The sequence below is a fragment of the Danio rerio genome, chromosome 1 (assembly GCF_052040795.2).
Source record: "Danio rerio strain M-AB ecotype USA chromosome 1, GRCz13ab, whole genome shotgun sequence".
NCBI classification, from domain to species: domain Eukaryota; kingdom Metazoa; phylum Chordata; class Actinopteri; order Cypriniformes; family Danionidae; genus Danio; species Danio rerio.
Window position 1 is genome coordinate 53,448,654 of NC_141021.1, and position 8,357 is coordinate 53,457,010.

An 8,357-nucleotide genomic window follows, 5' to 3' on the forward strand; every position below is an offset into this window, starting at 1 on the left:
AATAACTTGGTTTCGTTCGTACGTCATGGCGAAACACCTAATGAATCGGTATCAAGGCGACTCGTTTGAAGCACTATGAGTCGACTCTTTTATAGATGAATCAACAGTTTTAAACATTGTACACTAACAGATTTAAGCCATAGCTGGATACTTCACTTCACTTAGAGCTGTGTTACACACTACATGAAGGGCAATTTTCAAAAACCCATAATATGGGCTCTTTAAATATTCATGAGCATTCCAAATCTTTTTATTCTAGGGGTGATTCCTAAATGCGCATATAAAGACCATTTCTGGAGAATTTTTGTACTTGGCTAAGCCACATACATACTAGGTCGTGCTTCGAGTCCCATCTGAACCAGTTGGCATTTCTGTGTGGAGTTTGCATGTTCTCCCGTGTTGGCGTGGCTTTTTTTCCCCCCACAGTCCAAAGAGTTGCCCTATAGGTGAATTGAATTACCTGAATTGGTCGTAGTTTGAGTGTGTGTGCATGTGAGAGTGTATGGGTGTTTCCCAGTACTGGGTTGCGTCTGGAAGGGCATCCGCTGCACAAAACATATGTTGGAATAGTTGGCTGTTCATTCCGCTGTGGTGACCCCTATAGATAAAAAAGGTGTAGTGTACTATATAGTGTGTACTAAATTATATTTTTGTGGAATTCCTTTTCATTATGCTGCCTTAGAAGTAAGCGACAGCGAGATTAGATTTGGAACAAAGCCGCCGCCTCCACCGATGTGGTGTGTCAGCAGGCCTGAAGCATGCAGGAGAGCTGTAAAGTTGTGCAGTTGTGTGTAAGTTCAGGACTGGAGTGTCGTCGGGTCACAGCACAAACAGCTCACGTAGAGCTCGCGGAGCAGCTTTTGGCGCTCATGCAGAGGTGGAGATAAACCCACCAATCGCAGGTCTGATCACGGGCGCAGAGTTCAAGTGTGTGTCAAGGAGAGACTGCCCACAGTTCTGCACCACAACACTGACACACACTGCAATAACGCACATGGAGGATCTTCAGAGATCAATGCGTTGACCTGTTCTGTTGAACTACATCCTCTGTTACAGTGCATTGCAAACTCTTTTGCAATAATTGTCATATAAAATCACTTTTATATGACATGCTTTTTTTTAAATTTCAAAAAATTATTCACCATCATGCCTTTCCAAACCCATGTATTTAACTAAAACATAAAAGCAAGTGTGTTGAAAGAACTTATTCAGTTAAAATACTTGGGTTAAAAATACCCCTACATGTAACCCAACTATAGGTTATTATAGCACCTTCACAACTATGCATTAGGTTGTAAAATGTAACCCAATGCATTGATTTATATTGAATAAATGTTTGAATGTTTGAATAAATTATGTTGAATCAATGTTGTGACTGTTACTAGTACTACTGTACATTTGATAATTATGGCTGTGTAAATAAACAACAAAAAGCTTATTCCATTAAACTTTAAGCTCCAGACACTTCATAGATATATACATTAGATGTCGCCTACCCTGTTGTTGTCTTTTAGAAGGAATGCGTCAATAGAGGCACCATTTTAGTAAAGGGTAGCGCTCCTTCCCTAGTAGCAAAGAATTCTGGCCCAGATTTGGCATAAAGCTGGCACAGCAGGCATTCATCCGGCACTGGCATACAGCATGTGGGCCAAACATGGCCCGGGTTTGGCAGAGGTGGCACCGTTTTTAAGGCGGCACACAAGATTTGGGCCAGATGAAAAACGTAGTATTTGGCCCAGATTTAAACATTTGATAAGTGGGCCATGTGAGTTTGGCCAGTCTTGACACACATTTAAAATACACTAAAATCATTTTTGAGTAAAGAAAAAAAATTCTACCAATCAGGTCACTTTGAGAAAAAGCGTGCCCATAGTGTGCCTAAAGCGCATCACTCCATGGGTTTATCAATTTCATTGTAATCGTGACACACCAACCTATCTGGCCCAGTTCAGGCCCAGTTATGAGTTATTAACTTGGCTGAGACTTGGCCCAGATATGGTCTGTGTTTGGCCCTTGTCTGGAAGCCAGATTTGGTCCAGTCATGTACCGTAATTCACTGCGGCATGTGGGCCAAGCAAAACCTGATTGTGTGGGCCAGAGCTGGGCCAGAGAAATTTTGCTATGAAATGAAATGAATGCAGGACCAAGCTGCAGTGGAGGACTGTGGCCATCCAGAGCCAGAGAATTACACATATACACATATGATCGGGAGTTTTCCTGGAGGTCAGTATGCAATTTTCTTTTCTTTTTATTATGAAAATTATAATTTTACATCACTTTTCTACATTGATGAATAAGTATTCACTATAAGTAATCAATCATTCATTTGTGAATGAATCTCCATTATGAGTGACTTGTTCAATAACACAAGTTTCTGGCACCGCAGCATCTTGTTGTCATATTTCTTTTGCATTGTTTGCTGATTTTATTCAACAAAACTAGCATAAGCTAACATATTTAGTGTGAGTTGGTGCTGCTTTGCCTTATGATGAATGCAGTAAGTGACAGTATTATCATCATTAACGTTACCTGTTTACCACAAAAGTTCAGAACATACAAAAACGTAAAAAACTAAATCTTACCTATTAAATGTTCTGCCTTTGTGCTTTGTTTTCATTGTTTGCTCGTTACTACACCCGTAGACAGCGCTACAGTCCAGCATCTTCACGTAGAACGCTGTCTTGAATAGTGCTGTTGAATGACACGAGCACTGTACAAATATGGCGGCGCTATTGACGCATGCTCAGGGTCCCTATGTGATATTTTGTGTATATATCTATGCAGACACAAGCATTTTTATCAGTTTAATCGGCTATGAAAGTGTGCGTTTTTATCATCAATATTTAAGCGTGCTGGTGAAATAGATTTTTAAAAAACGACACAGAGGTAATTTGATTAAAAATTAAACATATATATATATATATATATATATATATATATATATATATATATATATATATATATATATATATATAAAACCCATTTATATATACAACATTATTGCGTTAGAGCTTAAACAAACTTTACAATACAAAAACAACATTATTATATAACAACATATTAATGCGGCTGTTCTGTGTCAGTTAAATCAGTTGACTGTTGAAACTAAACCTTTTTAACTGGTTGAGTTATTATATAAATAACCCAATAAAGGTTGAAATAACCCAAAACAGCACCAAATATTTAACCCAACTTTTCATGCTATTCAATAAATAAACTAATAAAGGTTAAAAATAACCCAAAAAAGCACCCAATATTTTAACACAACCATTGGGTTAAATAAATAGCGAACTGTTTTTTTTGTGTATTTGAGTAAACATTCATTAAGTTTCCTTCACTTAGTCCCTTTATTCACTGGGGTTGCCACAGCTAAATGAACGCCAATTCATCCAGCATACGTTTTATGCAGCGGATGCCCTTCCAGCTGCAACCCAGTGCTGGGAAATACCCACACACTCATTCACACACATACACTACAGACAATTTATCTCATTCAATTCATGTCTTTGGACTTGTGGGGGAAACCGGGGCACCCGGAGGAAACCCACGCCAACACGAGGAGAACATGCAAGCTCCACACAGAAATGCAAACTGACCCAGCTGGGACTCGAACCAGCAACCTTCTTGCTGTGATAGTGCTATCCACTGAGCAACCTCTATAAATAAAATAATAAATTATTATGATATAACAAATATGACAAAAAAGCAATGCAATGGCGCAGTAGCTAGTGCCTCACAGCAAGAAGGTCGCTGGTTCGAGCCTCGGCTGGGTCAGTTGGCGTTTATGTATGGAGTTTGCATGTTTTCCCTGCATTCGCGTGGGTTTCCCCCACAGCCCAAAGACATGCGGTACAAGTGAATTGGGTAGGCTAAATTGTCCGTAGTGTGTTTCCCAAAAACGTTGCGTAAAAACGTGTGGTATAAGTTGGTGGTTCATTCCGCTGTGTCGATACCAGACTAAAAAAGGGACTAAGCTGAAAAGAAAATGTCTATAGAAATGACAATAGCAAGCCTAAAATATTCTTTAAAAATTACTAAATATTAATAATTATTTTTAAGATGTTGAATAATGATTATTATTATTATAGCTATTAGTTAAGTGAAACCGCTTTTGCCAGTGCAGAGTAGTTCGGGCAGCATATATGCAAAGATGGCCAATTTTTAAAATATGCATATAAAACTACATTCCCATCATGCCTCAGTGCTCTAATCTACTACTGACAGCCGCTGTCAGTGCAGCTGTAATTACAGAGAGAGACAGGAACAAGTCACTCACATCCATTATTGAAAAAGCCTCTTCTGGCCGTTTCCCTCAGACTGACAGAAGCGGAGAAACAAGAATGAGTGAAATCTTTCTCCATTTCTCCAGGCTGCCGATCACTGCAGGCCAAAGTTTAGTTACATACTGTGCAGACAAAACGACACTCTCTTTCCCTTTTGAGCTATTTTATTTTTACATTAAATATGTTATTATACCAACCTGATCTGATGAGAAAACAACTGTTTTATGTTTTGACAGATTAGTGGTTAATTCGTACGAGTTCCGTCATACGAAAATGACAACATAGGCTCATTCTGAAAATGCAGCCCTATATATATTTCTGGAGATCGCGAATTAAGTAGCCCGAGGTACGTATGGCTGCATTTTATCTTTAAAACAAACACTAGGGGGTGGTATTAGGCCGTTCCTTTACACACTTAGCTGACTGCTTACCTGCGTGTGGACGGCTTTTCCCAGTGGCATGCCGCATACGCCAGTGGATTTGAGGTGCAGAGCGGAGTTGACTGTAAGGACAGGGTTCAAGTCCGGCGAAGAAAGGTTACTTGTAAATCATCAATGAGGTCAAAGAACCAGACAAAAACAAAAGACCAAAATTAAAATAAACAAGTAAATAACATGGTGAGAATGAGGTAAGATCTGAAAATGTGATAAAAATCAGGCTAGAGGGCTTTTCTTTTTCTGGATTGCTTTTGAAAGCACGGTTGGTTGGGTTTAGGGAAGTGGGTGGGCGCTGGTCAATCGGTGCTTTTTAAAACACAATAGGCAAATTACCGGTTTGTAAACATTCAGGATGCGCACGCAGCGAGGTTGCAGAAAAAAACCGGGAGCGCTAGAGTTTACAGCGAGGGAATGACATCCAATGCGATAGAGTTTGTTGTATAAGAGATAAGTTATATTGATTACATATTATACACATTATTTACATGATGCGTTTAGCGTATTATAACACCCAATGATAAGCACAGTGATTCAGCAAAATTAACGTTAAAGTGAGCGTTCGGCGTTCGGCTGATAGGTCCATTTGCGATAGCACCCTCCCGATGGATATTGGATAAGATGAATTGGCCAAGCATGCAGCCCCAAATATACAATCTCATTGAAACTCCAAGTGATTTTACAAGAGAGAAGTTAAAGGCGTACAAGTGTTTGGATGCCAACAATATTGTTCTGTGTGGTCATCAAGAAATAATGATCCATGATTACCAGATTCAAATCTATGTAGTGCTAAAAATGGAGGTTCTGCCTAGCCAAGGACAAGGAAAGAAGACAGAACTACAAGGCCTGGGTCATCATCAACAAGCAGAACAACTAAATTCTGACAGCAAACTGCACCTGTACGGCAGGGTATATGTGAACTTACACTTGTATGTTTCATTCTAAGAATTCAGTGTCTGCAGATTAATTCACCATGTTTAAATGTTTTTGCTGAAATCATTGCTGCAATCAAAAACTAGTGAGGTGTATGATTCAGCATAGCGTGAACTATCCTGATGTGAAATGAGAACTGCAGAGTCCAGCAATTTTTATTAGGTCCTCACTCCATTCAGCTTCCTTTTAGCCAAGACATCTGCGATTGGCATTAAGAGCAGTGTGATGTACGGTAAGACTTAAGTTTTCTATTTTTAGACTTTCGAATTTGGCATCCTACAACACAAGACAACATGTTTGCTATTGTAACCGGCCTTTTTTTGCAACCAGGAACCCATGTGACGTCATGTGTGACGAGGTTGGTAATTCCTCTATTGGTTGGGTTTAGGGACGGGGATCGTTGGAGAAACGGCCATTTGGTCAATCAGTCGACAGAGTCTCTAGTGGATTTGTGTGATAACAGCAGGCGCAAATGGCACTTGCGAGAGAAATTTGAGATCTCAAAAAGCATACACAGCGCCCTCAGGCGAATTCGTGAAAACAAAAATTGCAAAACAGCTCCTGGGACGTATATTACGCTCTTCAAAAATGTATATAGGGGTATGTCAGAATAAGCCTGGGTTGAAAATGTATGATTTTAAAAAGGAGGCATGGCACCAAACCCCACCGCTAAACCCAAGCGTCATTGGGGGATTAGCAAATCGTACTAAACTGTATAAATGAGATTGTACGAATTCATAGGAATTAGCCACTAAATCAAAAAGTCACGAATTGCCGTGAGATAGGGTGGTGCGGTGGCACAGTCGGTAGCATGATCGTCTCACATTAATGTGGTTGCTGGTTCAAGCTCCGGCTGAGTCAGTTGGCATATCTGTATAGAGTTTGCATGTTCTCCCCGTGTTGGCGTGGGTTTCCTCTGAGTGCTCTGGTTTCCCCCATAGTCCAAAGACATGTGCTATAAGTGAACTGAATAAGCTAAATTGGCCGTAGTGTATGTGTGTGAACATGCCAACTGCACATAGAAATGCCAACTGACCCAGCCGGGACTCAAACCAGCAACCTTCTTCCTGTGAGGCAACAGTGCTAACCACTGAGCCACTGTGTTGCCCCTCACCTAAAATTAGCTTTAGCAAAATAAATTCGCACAGACTTTATTTAAATGCATTTAAATGTTCACACAGTCTTAGATGAGTGTATTGGTTAGATAGAGTAGATCTCAAGATAAACAGCAATATCAATGCCTCTCCTATAGTAGTTAAACCTAATTCTAGTAACAGCAATACGAATTGTAATGAGAGCGAAAAACTGACAAAACTCTCTCGCTCGTCTGACAGGTGTTAATAAAGAGCTGTGTGAAGCAGTAAAGTGGGCCAGTGTGTTTGGAGGTCAGGTTATGACTTGTGTTAAAAAGGCTCTGGGCGGTTTAATCAAGCGGAAGAAGTGCTGAGTGAGGAATGCGGTCTCATACAGACAGGCTCATTCAGATCTGTCCTCATGCATGCTTCAGATACTCAGAGAAGCTTGTTTGGCTGTGAAATGGTGGTGTTTTAAATGCAAGTGTTGAAAGCAGGCCTAAGAATGTCTTAGTGTTAGTACTACTGTACAACGCAAGTGGCGGATCACATTGATGATTGAGTGGTTTGACTGTCACCAGATGCAGTTTGAGTTTTTGTCATGCTCTACTGCCCCCCTCTGGTGGATGTTAGAAGCACAGCTGAATTTCACCTGTGCCTTTAGGAAAGGTACTTTGCCTCCATCGTGTGGCAAATTATTGAACAAATCGATGGTTAAAATGCATTGGTTATAGTCAATTGAAGGCAAAACAAAGAGAGTAATGAGAAATATATATAGGTGAAGACCGAATTTTTAGTCTTCCTGTTAAATTTTAATTCTGTTTCAAATATTGCTCATGCTGAGTTTTTTTTCAACACACATGTAAACAATAGTTTTAGACTAACTTCTTATAACTCATTTTATTTGTCTTTGCTATGCTGACAGTACATATTATTTTTACTGGGTATTTTTAAGTTCCTTTTATGGGCTTAACTAATTATGTTAGCTAGGCAAGTTAGGTTAATTGGGCAAGTTATTAAACAAGGTTTATTCTGTAGCGAATTGAAACAAATTCTAAAAGGGGCTAACAATATAAAATCTTTGTTATGTTTTATGTCAAACCAAAGTAAAATAAGTGACTATTTGATCCCGGACGAGCCCCTGTATTTTTTCAAAAATAGAGATCAAAATAGAGTATACAACCTATAATTTACTCAATTGCAAGGTCAGTGTTTAGCTGTGATTTATGCTTTGCATTCTTACAATGTTGCTAACTCATTCAAGACATCTCACGAACACATCAATGGTTAAAATGCTTTGGTAATTGCCAATTGAATGCAAGCCAAAGAGAGTATTGAACTGATTATTTTACAGCGTTTTAAAAAATATATATAGGTGAAGACCAAATTATTAGTCGTCTTGTTAAATTTTTATTATGTTTAAAATATAGCCCAGGCTGTTAACAGAGATTTTTTTTTAACACAGGTCTAAACATAATAGTTTTAGACTAAATTCTAATAACTCATTTTATTTGTCTTTGCTATGCTGACAGTACATATTATTTGTACTGGTTAGTTTGCTAGATATTCAGCTTAAAGTGTCTTTTACTGTACATGTTAACTAGGCAAGTTAGATTAATTAGACAGGTTATTGG